The sequence below is a fragment of the Lithobates pipiens genome, unplaced genomic scaffold, assembly GCF_037356315.1.
Source record: "Lithobates pipiens isolate NorthernLeopardFrog02 unplaced genomic scaffold, aLitPip1_a1.2 Scaffold_11, whole genome shotgun sequence".
Classification (NCBI taxonomy): Eukaryota; Metazoa; Chordata; class Amphibia; order Anura; family Ranidae; genus Lithobates; species Lithobates pipiens.
Genome location: NW_027507696.1, coordinates 1,654,494 through 1,671,216, shown reverse-complemented (window position 1 = coordinate 1,671,216; position 16,723 = coordinate 1,654,494). Strand labels below are relative to the sequence as shown.

The window sequence follows — 16,723 nt, the reverse complement described above, 5'->3', positions numbered from 1 at the left end:
CAGGTAATAACATTAGTACATCACTATAATCAAATAAAGGGTGGGATCGTGCTGTCCTGGAAGACCACCGGAAAAGGAGTTACCGGTAAGTACTAACTCCAGTTTTCCCAAGTGTTCTTCCAGGACAGCCCTTGAGAGGATCCCCAAGTACTTACCAGATTAGGGGGGGACCACGGCCTGGAGGACTTTCCTCCCAAAGGCCTGATCCTGACTAGACATTAAGTCCAGTCGGTAATGCCTTGTAAAGGTGGAAAAGCTTGACCATGTGGCTGCTTTACATACCTGCTCCGGGGTGGCACCAGCTCTTTCTGCCCAGGATGCAGACAACGCTCTTGTGGAGTGAGCTTTAACACCCTCAGGAGGATCTCTATTCAAGGCCTTATACCCCTCTGCTATAGCTAGCCTAATCCATCTAGCTATGGTTACTTTTGAAGCTTTCTGTCCCCTACGCTGTCCGGAAAAAAGGACAAAAAGGGAGTCTGAGATTCTGAATGGATTTGTTATTTTAAGATATTCTAGAATACACCTCCTCACATCCAATAAATGAAAACGTTCCTCTTTCTCATTTGCTGCATTTTGACAAAATGAAGGGAGGACAATATCTTGGGACCTATGGAAGCTAGATGCTACCTTTGGTAAGAACCCAGGGTCTGTCTTTAGAATGACTCTGTCTTCTAGGATCTGTAGGAATGGTTCCCTGATGGAAAGTGCTTGGATTTCACTGACCCTACGGGCTGAAGTGATTGCCACCAGGAGAACTGTCTTAAAGGTAATAAGCCTTAGGGAGGCCTCTGAGATAGGCTCAAAGGGTGACCCCAAGAAAGCCTTTAGCACAACTGCTAAATCCCAGGATGGGACTTTTGTGATTCTGACTGGCTTGCGTCTAGCGACTGCCTTACAGAATCTAGCGACAAAAGGATTTTCCTGTAAGCGTTCATCTAGGTATACACTTAAGGCAGCTATCTGTACTTTAATAGTACTTAGGGTTAAACCCTTGTTTACACCTTCCTGTAAAAACTGTAGAATATTAGCCGTATTTATGTCCCGGCTATTCAGCCAGCTATTGAATTTTTTCCAGACTTTTTTGTAAATAGCTCTCGTGACTGGTTTGCGACTCTGTAGTAAGGTCGCAATTACCTCGTCTGACAGGCCCTTACTCCTTAAGATTTCCTCCTCAGTAACCACGCTGACAGCTTCAGTGTGGCGACCTGCGGATGGTAAAGAGGTCCCTGCGACAGGAGGTCCTGTCTGTAGGGAAGTCTTAGAGGCGGACAGTCTGTCAATTGTAGCAACGTTGTGAACCACGGTCTCCTGGGCCAAAAAGGTGCTACTAGAATCAAACAGGTTTTCTCCTTGAGGAATCTTGCTAGGACCCTCGGAATGAGATGAAGAGGGGGAAATGCATACGCCAGACTGAAAGTCCATGGAGTTTGCAAGGCATCTACCGCCAGGGGTTGATCTCCTGGGTTTAGCGAGAAAAAATTGGGAACCTTTGCATTTTTCTTGCTCGCAAAAAGGTCTACCTCTGGTTCTCCCCAGTGAGCTGTTATGAGATTGAATGCCTCTGGGTGTAAGGACCATTCTTGGTTCGAAATCTTTTGTCGACTCAAGAAGTCCGCCTTGTTGTTCAGCTCCCCTTTCAGGTGAACTGCAGAAATGGATTCCAGATTGGCTTCTGCCCACTGGAGAATGCGTCTGGCTACCACCATCAAACGAGGACTTCTGGTTCCTCCTTGTTTGTTTATGTATGCTACAGCCGTCGTATTGTCTGAACGGACTTGTAGATGGTGACCCTGTATTGCGGGGTGGAAAGCTAGAACAGCTCTCAGGATTGCTGTTAGTTCTTTCCAATTGGAAGAGAAACATTTCTCCTCCGGGGTCCACTTGTCCTGGACCCAGCTTGAGCCTAGGTGGGCTCCCCAGCCCCAACTGCTCGCATCCGTTGTTAGTGTTGAAGTGATAGGAAGGACCCAATGAACCCCTTTGTTTAGGTTCTCCCTGTCCTTCCACCACCAGAGGGAGCGTTTTACCCTTGAGGGGATCGATACCTCCTCCTCCAGATCTCTGCCTTTTAATTGTTCTAACAGAAAACCCTGAAGTTCTCTTTGATGGAACCTGGCCCATTGTACGGCTGGAATGGCTGCCGTCATAAGACCTAAGACCGACATTACTTCCCTCACCGTACACTTGGGGCTGCATTGAAGAAAAGATATTCTCTGCCACAGATTCAAAATCTTTTCTTCCGGCAGTATAATTTTCTGATCTACAGACTTGATCCAGTACCCCAGATACAGGATCTCCTGTGTTGGGGTTGTCTTGGATTTCTCCTGACTGACAATCCACCCTAATCGACTCAGACTGAGTTGAGTCAATTCTAGGTCCTGAGAAAGACGACTCTCTGAGTGGGCTGTTAGGAGCAGATCGTCTAGGTAGGGGATAATTGAGACTGATTGAAGCCTCAGAGGAACTAAAGCCTCTCCGAGAACCTTGGTAAAGATTCTCGGAGAGGATGATAGACCGAAGGGAAGTGCTCTGCACTGAAAGTGGTAAACCTTTGTGTCTATCTGCACTGCCATTCGAAGAAATTTCTGGCATTCCTCCCTTATTGGAATGTGCAGATAAGCATCCCTTAGGTCCAGGGTTGCCATAAATGTCTCTTTCTGCAGGAGATTCTTTATGGAATAAATGGACTCCATCCGAAATCTCTTGTAACGGATGGAGCGATTCAGTGGACGGAGGTTCATAATTAGTCTGAATCTCCCTGACGGTTTTCTTACCACAAAGATGTGCGAGTAAAAACCGTCCCCTTGTTCCTGAATAGGGACTGGTGTCAATACTTCTTGATCTACCATTTCCCCTATTAGTAAAGGTAAGGCCCTGGCCTTTTCTGAGTGACTTGGAAGCTTTGTCACCAGAAACTTGGAAGGAGGGTTGCTGTGAAATTCCAGCGCATGACCCCTTTTTATTATATTTAAGACAAACTCGTTCGAGGTTGTCTCTTCCCATTGAGGAAGAAATTTGCTTAATCTTCCTCCCACAGGAACCCTGACGTCACTGGGGTTTGGGATCCTGATTGGGGCGGCTAAACAGTATGCCCCCTTTTCCTTTCCCTTTATGTCCCGACCAATGCTTTTTGGGGGTTGAACTCTTCTCTGATTTAGAGGGTTCCTTAAAGGGACGAAAAATTTTTCTTTGAAAATTTTTCTTTTTTGCGGGAAAGGTTTTCTTTTTGTCCGCCGTCCTTTCTAAGGCGGAGTCTAATTCAGGCCCGAAGACTAAGTCTCCTGTAAAAGGGACGCTGCACAGGCGGGTTTTAGACGCCGTGTCTCCCCCCCAGGTTTTCATCCATACTGACCTCCTTGCTGCCACTGAAAGTGCTGCAGATTTAGCCGTAAATTTAACGGAGTCCGTGGAGGCGTCAGAGATGAAACTGGTGGCCTTAAAAAGCATAGGGAAGGATTTCAAAAGCTCCCCCCTAGGAGTGCCTGCCTTTAAGTGTTCTTGTAGTTGCGATAACCAGAACTCCAGGTTTCTAGCTACACAGGAAGTGGCTAGAGCTGGTTTTAAGCCTGCCATAGAGGCATCCCAGGCCCTCTTTAAGACAATGTCTGTTCTCCTGTCCATGGGATCTTTCAGGTGGCCCATATCCTCAAAGGCCAGATCAGCCTGCTTTGAGATTTTGGACAGAGGGGCGTCTAGTTTTGGATTTTTATTCCAGACCGCCTCTGGGCTCTCATCAAAAGGGAACCTTCTCTTAAGGGATTTAGGAAAGAAAACCTTCTTGTCTGGTTCAGACCACTCCTTAAGGACAAGGTCAGAAAGCACCTTATGTATAGGGAAAACCCTTGCTTTCTTTTTCCCCAGAGCCTCATACATTTGATCATGTCTGGATAACTGAGTTTCTTCCTCCTCAATTTCCAGCGTATCATAGATAGCCCCCATTAGCTCATCTACTTCCTCGAGAGATAATCTATATTTTGAGGCTTTAGATGCTGCTTGATCCTCTTCCTGACCCGAGTCAGTGTCAGAGGATTCGGGACTAATCAACGTGGGGCTAGGCTCCCTGACCATACGGGGCTCCCCTGAGCTGGGTGTTGTAAGGCATGGTGAGGATGAGATTATAGTTGTTTTACTCGTGGAGGCAGCTGCAGCTGATCCCACGTCAGTGATTAACTCCCGGAGGGACTTAAAGGTCGACGCCATTTCCTCTTTAAAGGAGCCCAAAAACTTTGCTAAAGGGGAATCTGCCTCAGATTTAAGCAAGCTTGCAATGCATTGCTTGCATAGGGCTTTGTTAGAGCCCGAGGACAACCTATTCCCACAATTAGGGCACTTTTTGCGGCCTGTCTTGTCTTCCCTTGGCATCTCTTTAGCCTGAAAATAAGAAGACAAAAGGATTTCTTAGCGTCAGCACCATGTCCCTCTTAGAATCACCACTAACAAACAACCTCACTGTGAGTAAACCGCCACCGTGGGGTACTACAGGGCCCAGCCTACAAACACCACCACTCCACCAGAGTAATAGCATGCCCAGCAGCCTACCTGGGTTTGGCTGGTGCCTGTCTCCGCCGGAGTATCCTGGGGAATAGCCTCCATGGTCCCCCTCTGACGCTCCGAATCCCGCCGCTAATCCGGTATAGCTGGACGCTGGTCGGGCTTCACAGGCACAGCGCTGGCTCTCCCTCTCCTCCTTGTACCCTTAGAGACCCGGAACCGGAAGTCTCGGCACGCAGTGATGACGCGGTTCCGCCGGAAGTGAACGCTCGGCGTCTCCGACCCCCTGCAACGAGGAGGGAAGATGGAAGGTTCCACTCACCACTCCTGGGGGAAACCGGCGTCATTCTGCCCCTGGCCACCTCGGCACTGGAAGGAGGAGGGTAACGGGTCTGCTCCGGTTCAGCTGGACGGTACCCGAGCCAAAGAAAAAAGGTATGGACCCAAACTGCAGCCATAAACCAGGACCCGGTCCCTTAGGCTTGCAGATTCTCAGGCAGCCCCTGAGAGGGGCCTCCAGGTTCCTGGCAACATGTTCCTCCGACGGAGGAAACACAAATGACTGACCAGGGACCTGAGGGACCGCCTTTTGAACTGTGGCAATGTGTTTCCTGTGTCGATGGGAGGAGCTCCATCTCTCAAGGGCTGTCCTGGAAGAACACTTGGGAAATACAGGATTTTTACTTGTAAGCAACAAGTGTCAGAAAAGATTTAGTCTTTAAATGGTTAAACTGAGAACTTCTACACACAGAGATGACTTCATTCATTCAGAAGTGTAAACATTGGATCTTTCTGTTCTTTTCTTGGCAGCCCAGAGAGGAGGAAGACGTTACTATGGCAACTTACACTGACTTCTATTACAGAAGTCATTTCAAAGTCCCGCTGTTCTAAATCGGCTTTTTATCGGCACAATCAGCCGATGCCGATTATTTAAAGAATGGCAAATTTCGGCCGATATATCGGTCGACCTCTACCGGTCTTTATTACAGGAAGCTTCTGCACAAAGGCAAAGCTTTACACTGGATTACAAAGTACACCAAGATAAAGAATATACAGTGGATATAGAATTCTACACAACCCTGTTAAAATGTCAGGTTTCCGTGATGTAAACAAATGAGACAAAGATAAATCATTTCAGAACCTTATGTGACCTATAAAAACTGTACAACTCAGTTAAACAACAAACTGAAATCTTTTACGTGGAGTGAAGTAAAAAAAAAAAAAAAAAAAAATTATAATATATTTGCATAAGTGTGCACACCCTTAAACTAATACTTTGAGTGCTGTAAAAAAATCAAAAGGTACTTCAACAGTCTTTTTGGGTATGAGTCTATCAGCATGGCACATCTTGACTTGGCAATATTTGCCCACTCTTCTTTGCAAAAACACTTGAAATCTGACAGATTGCGAGGGCATCTCCTGTGCACAGCCCTCTTCAGATCACCCCACAGATTTTCAATCAGATTCAGGTCTGGGCTCTGGCTGAGCCATTTCCAAACTTTAATCTTCTTCTGGTGAAGCCATTTCCTTTTGTCAATTTGGATGTATGCTTTGGGTCGTTATGCTGAAAGATTTCAGCTTTCTAGCAGATGCCTGAAGGTTTTGTGCCAATATTGACTGGTATTTGGAACTGTTCATAATTCTCTACATTGACTAATGCCCCTGTTCCAGCTGAAGAAAAACAGCCCCAAAGCATGATGTTGCCACCACCATGCTTCACTGTGGGTATGGTGTTCTTTTGGTGATGTGCAGTGTTCTTTTTCAAATACATTTTTCGCACGATCCTCCCATCATTGATTAGAAAATTGTTCATTTTTCAAAGATTTCCAACATGTCCGATTCCTCAAATTCGATGGCTGCAGGAAAATCGTCTGTTGCTGCAGCGCACTAAGGGTGTGAAATACGAACACTATTTTTTCAAAACTCAACCCATGTATGGCCTGCCTCCTGCCTTATGCAACCACCCTCTAAAAGATTTCAGTTTGCTTTTCAATTGAGTTGTACAGTTTACAGGTCACATAAAAAAAAAAAAAAAAAAAAGGAAAAAGTTATCAAATTTTTTATCTGTCTCATTTTTTTACATCACAGAAATATGACATTTTAAACAGGGGTGTGAAGATTTCAAATCCACTGTACATGCCTCTTGTATTTAAAGCGGAGGACCACCCTAAAGTGGACCTTCCGCTCATCGGAACCCTCCCCCCCTCCGGCGCCACAATTGGCACCTTTCAGGGGGGAGGGGGGTGCAGATACCTGTACAGTACAGGTATCTGCACCCACTTCCGGGATAGCTCTCTGCGGAAAGTGGCGTCGATTACGCCCCTTTCCACAAGTGCCCCGCTGCCTGCTGGGAAACACACAGATCCCAGAGGCAGCGGGGACCGTCCTTATTGCGCAGCGCGACTCGCGCAATGCGCAGTAGGGAACCGGGAAATGAAGCCGAAAGGCTCCACTTCCTGATTCCCATACCCAAGATGGCGGCGGCAGCACCCGAGAGACGATCTAGAGATCGGCTTCGGGTGCCGACATCGCGGGCGCGCGGGCACTATTTTAAAAGTCAGCAGCTGCAGTATTTGTAGCTGCTGGCTTTAAAAAAAAAAAAAAAAAAAAAAAATGTGGAGTCCCGGTGGACTCCCGCTTTAAAGGATAAGTTCACCATAATAAAAAATAAATACACTTTTAAATGCAAAAAACTTGCATTTTTTATTTTATTTTTTTTTAAACCTGCAAAGCATGGGTGTAATTCCAGGCTCCTGCAGACTGTTACGCCGCATACACACAATCGCACATTCCAACAACAAAATCCATGGGAATTCCTACAACAAAATCCATGGGATTTTTTCGGACGGATGTTGGCTCAAACTAGTCTTGCATACACACGGTCACACAATGTTGTCGGAAATTCCGAACATCAAGAACACGGAGATGTATGACGAACTGAGAAAATTGAAGTTCAATAGCCAGTGTGGCTCTTCTGCTTGATTCCGAGCATGCGTGGAACTTTGTGCGTCGGAATTGTGTACACACAATCGGAAATTTCCGACAAACGGATTTTGTGCGTCGGAAATTTCTGATGGAAAATGTCCGATGGAGCCTACACACGGTCAGAATTTCCGACAACAAGCTCCCATCAAACATTTTCTGTCGGAAAATCCAACCGTGTGTACGGGGCATTAGTGTAGGTGTCTGCCCTGTACTTCCAATATGGGCAGGCAGTTACTAAATGACAGGAAGTTCAATGAACTACCCAGAATGCTCATCAACACCCTGGTAGTTCATTGAGAACTGCAAGCCGTCAGCTGCAAAGGCTGACAAAAGTTGTAGCTCAATGATTCACATAAATCTGTGAATAATGAGGCTATGTGGGCCATATGTGCAGGGCAAAGATCCCCCAGCCTGCTGTCACAGAGAGGGGGGGAGGGAGGTCGGGGGGGGGGGGGGGGGGAACGGGGCAGATGCTAAACATGTTACGCCTTAAATATTTGCATATCCTGAAGTTATCAATATACATTTCTAGAAAGTCCACTGCTGCAGGTCACCGCAAGTTCCTGAAACCCGTATTGATCTACAACCCACCAGTTCATGGATCTGGTAAAGTCAACAGGAGAACCCATTGAATTCTACAATGTGATGCAGGGCATCTTACATTAAGACCCTGCATTGCATTATGGGATATGCTCAGGTACCCCACCAATGTAACCTCTATGAGCAGGGCCCTCCTGTCCCTTCTGTATTGAACTGTACTATAATTGTGCTGTATACCCACCCCCCCATATTGTAATGCACTGCGTAAACTGTTGGTGCTATATAAATTGTGTATAATAATAATAATAATAATAATAATAATAATATTTGTCAGGGTCTTCGGGGCCCAAGAGCACCAAGCAGTGCTTAGTTTCCCTGCAAGTGTTTCTATAAACCCACCGCCACGGGTGACACATTAGTGTTAATGCAGCAGCAAAATAAATGCTACAGGTCAGTCATTCTATGCAAAGGCCATTTGCGCTCCCACTTGTGAACCATTTTCACGCAAATGGGCCGCCCTGTGTGTTTTAGTCATGCAAAAGCAGGTGTTGCACCTTTTTGGGCAATCAGCTTTGCGTGATTTTTAAATGCACATCTTGCCGTGCGGCAAAAAAAAAAAAAAAAAAAAAAAAAATCCCACCCCATTTGAGGTGCCATTAAGAATAATAGCACCCAAACATGCATTGCATGTATTACAGTGACTGCACGCGATGCCACATCGCTAAGTGTGAATGCAGCCTAAGAAATGTAGCAACACCTAGCATATCTGACACTGTTAACACCCTCCTGCTCTATAAGGAAAATGTGTCTCAGTAACAATCATGAAATGGAACAAATAATATGGGCCTAAAAATAAATACCATCAGTGAAAATTGCAGTGCCTCTTACACTGGTAGTGCACACTGTCTGCATTCGGGACACACCCCAGCATGTCAGATTGGGAGCAGCGGCTGTGTCCATGCAGCCACTGCGCCTCAATATACATGAATTAGGACTGTCGGTGTCCTATCACATACAGTCCCCCCATCGGATAAGGTCCGCTGTGTAGTGCGCATGCGCAGTACACAGCACACACACATTCCGAAAATAGCCGAGGATGAACGGCGCCTGCGCACTGAGTCCAGGTTCTATCCCCACCATCCAAATGGACATAGAGTAGGAATATAAAATAGCCGAGCACAGCGAGGCCGAGCCCGAAGCGTGGCGAGCAAAACCCCCCCCCCCCCCGCGAGGGGCCCTATAATTTTCAGAACCCCGTGTCCGCTTGGATGGTGGAGCTACCACCTCCACTCACGGCGCAGGCGCCATTCATCTTCGGAGATTTTCCGAAGCTTCGTCTGCCCCGTACTGTGCATGCGCAGTACGGGGCGCACACTATATGATGGCAGGACACTATCTGCCAGAACACCGGCACGCAGATTTGCAGAACACCTGTGCATTCCATGCGCGCAAACTCAGCCCTTCGTAAGGAAGGTACACATAAGCCCCGTCTGGGTTAATAAGGCCTTTTATTGGCTGTCAGGGTAGTGATCCCATACATTAGTGGCCAATGACAGAAGGACCCCTAATATTAGTCAGTGGGAGAAAGATACACTCATATTGTTGACCACTGAGAATACTGCCCTCCTCAGTCAGGTAAAAATAAAACATCCCTGAAAGTTAAAAACTCAAATTGCACAAGGAACCTCTGGAAGAGCCTTGGTTGAGAAACCCTAGTCTACACAGTAAAAGGATGAATTGCTATTGAATTATACATTTATGATCTCAGTCAGGGTCATATATTGGAGTTTAAAAAAAAAAATGCAACCTGCAAGGCAAAGGCATATGAGCTAGTATGCATAGCATACTAGCTCATTATGAATAACTTACCTGAGAACAAAGCCCCCGAAGCGGTCCTCCGCCTTCACCGCCGCCATGTATCCCAGATTTACTTCAAGGTCTCGCCAGATGACGTCACTCCCACGCATGCGCACGGCATATCCGACACGAGCGGCATATCGCTGTGATCTGCGGCCTGCTCAGTGCGCGCCGATGTCTACGGTGCATGCGCCGTAGTCAGCGGTGCCTGTCTTTTTGTAAATATCTCCTAAACCGTGTAGGTTTAGGAGATATTTCTTGGACCTACAGATGAGCCTTAATCTAGACTTAACTGTAGGTCAAAGTGGTTTGTAAGGGTTTACAGCCACTTTAATAGAAGTCCCCTCATTTTAACATTTACTACAACACTACTACTAAAACCTGCCGATATTGATGCTTATATCCCATAGAGATAATATATTCCTTCAAATCATTACTAATTTAATGGCATACAGAACTGACGCTGAAGGTAAAACCTTCAGTAAAGATATTTTAACCACTTCAATGCTGGGCACTTTCCCCCCCCTCCTGCCCAGGACACTTTTCAGCTTTCAGCGCTGTCACACTTTGAATGACAATTGCAATGCCACGCAACACCGTACCCAAACTACATTTTTATCATTTTCTTCCCACAAATCGAGCTCTCTTTTGTTGGTATTGGATTACTGTTGGGTTTTTTGCTAAACAAACTAAAAAAGACCGACATTTTTGAGAAAAAAAAAAAAGTTTTCTTTGTTTCTGTTATACAATTTGGTTTTCTCCTTCGCCGACGGGCACCGATGAGGTGGCACCAATATGTAGAATTGATGAGCCCCGATAGGCGGCACTGATGGGCATCTGTGAAGGGCACCGATTGCCACTTTGGTGGGCAATGACTGGCATTTTGATGGGCACCTCTGATGAGGGCTGCACTGATAATCAATGTGCTGATTAACAGCGCGCACCCCCCTGACAGTAGAGCCGCCAATCGGCCCACCCTGTCAGCGCAAACCGAAGACAGACAATTAATGGCACTTCCTGGTTACCGCTGTGATTGGTCACAGCCGGTCACGTGGTAAAGAGTCTACGTCATAGGCTCTTTACCATGATCAGAGATGCAGTGTGTCACTCTTGGGTGCGTGCACGAGCCGCTTATCCTGCTGGACGTTATATGATGCCCAGTCAGGATAACGGAGCCACATTGCGGGAAGTGGCTAATAAGGAATAGGATGGTCGGTACTCAGGACAATAAACTTTTTTTTACAGCATTATATAGGTTTTTCAATAAAGGAATATTATTTTCCCTATATCTGGAATAATTACAGCGCCATTATTATTATTTCACTACACCCCTTTATGCAGGAGTATTCCATCATTCACTTCTGTAAGGTGTCACAGAGACGTGTGTGTGGGGCCAATTACAGCAATTTCCATTATAGTGTAAATTTAAAAAAAGGGTATACAGTAGTTGCACATTGTAAAAAAAAAAATATGTCATACTTATCCGCTCTGTGCAATGGTTTTGCACAAAATAGCCCCGATTCTCTCCTCTTTGGGACCCCCACGGGCGCTCCTGGCTCCCCCCCCCCCCTTGCCGAGTGCCCCCATTGTGATTTGCTTGCTGTGGGGGCACTCGTGCATGCTCGCTCCGGAGCCGCCTCTGAGTCTATTAGACAGAGAACGTGGCTTGGCTCTGCCCCTCCTCACTGGCTGTGACTGTCAGCAGCAGGAGCCAATGGCTCTTGCTGCTGTATCTCAGCCAATGAGGGAATGACCCAAGAGAGCCTCTGCTCTCGTGCACATTGCTGGATAGATCTCAGGTGAGTATTAAGGGGGGAGCTGCACACTGAAAGTTTTTTACCATCATGCATAGAATACAGGAAAGGAAAGAAAAGAAAAAAAAAAAAAAAAAAACTCCAGCCTTTAGAATTGCTTTAACCACTTGGGATCCGCGCTATTGCAAAATGACGGCAATAGCGCGGACCCACATTTTCGGGACTACGTCTATTGACGTAGTCCCGGTTACGAGCGGCCTGCGCGCCCCCTGAGGGGCGCGCGCGGCGCGCTCTGTGATCGGCGAGTCCGTGAGACTCGCCTGATCACCGATCCGTGTAAGGGGTCGATCCCGACCCCTTATCACGTGATCAGCTGTCAGCCAATGACAGCTGATCATGTGATAAAACGGAGCCGGTAATCGGCTATTATTCCGCTGTCAGCGCTGTCAGCGCGAGGAGAAAAAAAAAAAGCCGATCGCCGGCGGCCGTGTTCGGGACATCAGTCCCGATCACGGCCAGCAATTTAAAAGGACACCTGCCCCCTGCCAGTGCCCACCTGCCACCCGCAGTGCCATCCTGAAATAAAGTAAGTGCCCTCCTGTCAGTGCCACCCAGCAGTGCCCATAGTGCCCACAGTGCCACCCAGCAGTGCCCACAGTGCCACCCAGCAGTGCCCACAGTGCCACCCAGCAGTGCCACCCACAGTGCCACCCAAAATCTGCCTCAGGTGCTGCACCCCAGTGCCGCCCATCAGTGCCCAGCAGTGCCGCCCATCAGTGCCCAGCAGTGCCACCTATCAGAGCCACCTATCAGTGCCACCTATCAGTGCCCATCAGTCCCATCTATCTGTGGTACCTATCAGTGCCCATCCGTGCCACCCATCCGTGCCACTTATCCGTGCCACCCATCCGTGCCATCTTATCTGTGCCCATCTTTGCCCATCGGTGCCGCCTTATCTGTGCCTATTAGTGCCGCCTTAACTATGCCTATCAGTGCCCACCAGTGCAGCCCATCAGTGCCCACCAATGCAGCCCATCAGTGCCCACCAATGCAGCCCATCAGTGCCCACCAATGCAGCCCATCAGTGCCCACCAATGCAGCCCATCAGTGCCCACCAATGCAGCCCATCAGTGCCCACCAATGCAGCCCATCAGTGCCCACCAATGCAGCCCATCAGTGCCCACCAATGCAGCCCATCAGTGCCCACCAATGCAGCCCATCAGTGCCCACCAATGCAGCCCATCAGTGCCCACCAATGCAGCCCATCAGTGCCCACCAATGCAGCCCATCAGTGCCCACCAATGCAGCCCATCAGTGCCCACCAATGCAGCCTATCAGTGCCGCCTAATCAGCGCACTTCAATGAAGGAGAAAAATGACCCGTTTGCAAAATTTTATAACAAACTATTAAAACATGATTTTTTTTTGCATCTTTTTTTGTTTGTTTAGCAAAAAATAAAACTCCGAGCTGTAACTAAATACCACCAAAAGAAAGCTCTATTTGTGGGAAAAAAATGATAAAAAATTCATTTGGGTACAGTGTTGTATGACCGCATAATTGTCACTCAAAGTGCATCAGCGCTGAAAGCTGAAAATTGGTCTGGGACTGAGGGGGGTTTAAGTGCCCAGTAAGCAAGTGGTTAAACAAAGAGAAAGGGGCAATCCTATATAACATTATTACCATTATTTATACATTATAATTATTTTTACATATTGTGGGGTATAGAACCATTGTAGATACACCCAGGCAGGATTACCTTCACTATAAACTGTCTGCACACTGCATTATTACAAATATTTTTCTTAGCTATGCTGATTTTTTTTATATTACTTGTTTCTGCTGGTATTTATACCCTAGTTTGTTATTACCATTAAACATAACTATTTATAGAAACTCTATACAGATGACAATCAGGATATCACTTTATTATGACATATCTGCTTGTAGAAGAGTATATCACTCATAGAGATGACAATATCCCCTTATCAGGATGATTTTACCTCCAGAAGAGAAATATTTTGGGCATCACAGTGGGTTAGCGGTCAGTAGGGATGAGCTCAGGCGTGTTCGCATGCTCTGCAGAGATCGGGCAATGTCTCACTGCCTGTGATTAGCACAGCGATGCGCCGACTTCCTGGCGGGCTCTGCACGTGGACGATGTGAACACGCATGCGCTCATCCCTAGTGGTCAGCAATCTTGCCTTGCAGCACTGGGATCCTCGGCTGTAATCCCAGCCAGGACACTATCTGCATGGAGTTTGCATGTTCTCCCTGTGCCTATGTGGGTTTCCTCTGGTTGTTCCAATTTCTTCCCACACCCCAAAGACATGTTGGTGAATAAATTGGCTCCCGTCTCTAATGGCCCTAGTACGTGTAGGTATGTGAGATAGGATGGCCATACACAGTTTTCAAACGCTCGGGGCTGGCTCACACCAGATACTTTCCAATACATTTTTAAAACCACATCCAGAATGCATGCACAGTTATTTGCCGTGTATTCCAATGGCCCCAGTGCTTTCAGGCTGGGTTTCCGACATGCTGCGCCTCACAGAGGGGGCGCTGCATCCCTTTTCACTGATTCAGGTGCGAATCGCGTCTGAATTTTTGCCTGACTTTGCACCTGAATTGGAACCAAAAGATGCGCAGGACCCTTTCCAAATGCAGACCACAGCCGCCCTGGAGGCGCGTGTGTGAAGCGGTTCCATTGCAAGGCAGGCGCACTGTCCCAACATGTGAATTGGATGCAGGGGGAAATCCACATGAGCGTGAACCCAGCACAGCAGGGGGGCGCTGCATCCCTTTCCACTGATTTAGGCGCGAATCGCGTCCAAATGTTTGCCTGAATTCGCACCTGAATTGGAACCAAAAGATGCGCAGGACCTTTTCCAAATACAGACCACAGCTGCCCTGGAGGCGCGTGTGTGAAGCAGCTCCATTGCAAGCCAGGTGCACTCTCCCCGACGTGCGAATTTGGATGCGGTGGGGAAATCCACATGAGCGTGAACCCAGCCTCAATAAAAAGAACAACCTGCTGCAATTATGTTGTCCGGAAGGCATACAAATAAGCGTAAAACACACATTGTCCTGAATAAAAATAAAGATATTTCAAGTGTTAAAATGAAAACAAACACTGGAACGCATAGAACGCACATGTAAGTGCGCAAATTGTAGTGTGATGTGAACAAACCCTCATCCTGCAGATCACTGGATCCCTCCCATCCACACTACACAGCGTGGATGGAGGACCCCCCCCCCCCCGTCTGCCATTGTATTCTGACAGCTTCCCTCAGAACACCTAGCCCAGTGATGGCGAACCTTGGCACCCCAGATGTTTTGGAACTACATTTCCCATGATGCTCAGCTACACTGAAGAGTGCATGAGCATCATGGGAAATGTAGTTCCAAAACATCTGGAGTGCCAAGGTTCGCCATCACTGACCTAGCCAATGGCTGCATCTGATTACAAATAAGTGTAAACACACATTGTCCTGAATAAAAATAACGATATTTCAAGTGTTAAAATAATAACACACACACACACACACACACACACACACTGGAATGCATAGAAAGCATGTGCAAATGCGCATGCAAAAATACATGCGCAAATTGTAGTGCGAACAAGCCCTCATATTATTATTAACGATTTATATAGCGCCAACAATTTACGCAGCACTTTACAATGTATAGGGGGGGACAACACAATTACAGTACAATACAAAAGGTACAGGAGGGCCCGGCTCGTTGAGCTTACATTCTAAAGGGAGGGGGTGGTGGTACAAAAGGTAATAGCTGCAGAGAATGATTTGATGGGGGGGTGGCTCGGGGACAGTTAGGTGGGTGTGGGATAGGCTTCCCTGAATAAATGAGTTTTCAGGGAACTCTTAAAAGGTGGACAGGGTAGGGGCTGAGCGGACAGACTGGGGCAGGGAGTTCCAGAGGATGGGAGAGGCTCTGGAGAAGTCTTGAAGGCGAGCACGAGAGGAGGTAACAAGGGAGCTAGAAAGCAGGAGGAGCGGAGGGGACGATTTGGGGGCGATATCTGCAGATGAGGGGCGAGTCCGTCTGAACACCTAGCCAATGGCTGCGCTCGCTATTCGGCCGGCAGTTTTCCAGTTTGGCTCCTTCAATATTCAGGCTGAAGTTTGTCGTGGCGGGGGCGGGGGGATATCCGCCTGAATCCGGGAACATTGGAGCCGTGCAGGACCTGCGATGGGGGGGCGAGGAGAGGAAGCTCCTCATAGGACTGGTGTGACCGGATCATACATCATGTACAGCACCGTGTATATTATCAGCACCATAACAATACCACATTTATAGGACATGACTATTGTAGGGTATACCCTGTGCATGTTCTCTGATTGCTTCTATTGTGCTCATCTGCATGCTATTCTGTGTGTGTCTATGGGGACACATCTTACAGAGGCAATGTATTATTATTATTATTGGTATTGTGGCCTTTCCCCTCCATTGATTGCACATATAACAATATAATGATCCCATCCCCCTGTCAGTGGAGGTGCACACAGAGGACCCCTCCCCACCCCCACAATGATGAGACACCACCAGGCCCTCACCATCCTCTCACCTGCCCCCACACCGAGGTGTAACCCTCCACCTCCCAGGCCTCACCTCTCCTGCAGGCTGCTGGCGGGGCCCCTGCCGTCACCCAGCCATGTCAATGGGGCCCCAGCGCGTCAGGCCTACCCCTCTTTCCGCTCCGCCCCTCCCCTCGGATCCTCCGGCCGCTTCTCCTCCTCGGTGCGGCGGACGCTGACAGGGGAGCCGTCTGTTGCCCGGGAACTGGCTGCGCGTGCGCGGAAGGAGGAGGTAGGGCACCCCCCCTTACTCACAACTCAACACTGGGAACCAGCCACGGCTGAACTGCGCCGGCGCAAACTACTGCCGCTGACGGGTTGGGCTTAGGGCGCAGGCGCGGGGAGTCGCCGTTGGACCGGGGAGAAGACTTACTGCGCAGGCGCGGGCGGGTTGCTAGCGAGACGGCGGAGAAGACGCGCATGCCCAGTGACGGCGCTGTCTGTTCTTTGAATTGGATGAATGATAAATGCGCGGGGCACGCCCCTCTGGTGCTG

The 16,723-nt window shown here is 48.0% G+C and overlaps 1 protein-coding gene across 2 annotated transcripts in view; it reads right to left on the bottom strand.

The window, feature by feature from the left end:
• Positions 1 to 16,512, bottom strand: part of CAMSAP1 (calmodulin regulated spectrin associated protein 1) — a 110,114-nt gene extending 93,602 nt beyond the window's left edge. For both annotated transcript variants that reach the window (XM_077468066.1, XM_077468074.1), the window contains exon 1: positions 16,263 to 16,512. The gene's annotated coding sequence lies outside the window, so the exon portion shown is untranslated. The remainder of the gene's footprint in view (positions 1 to 16,262) is intronic.
• Between the last annotated feature and the right edge of the window lie 211 nt (positions 16,513 to 16,723).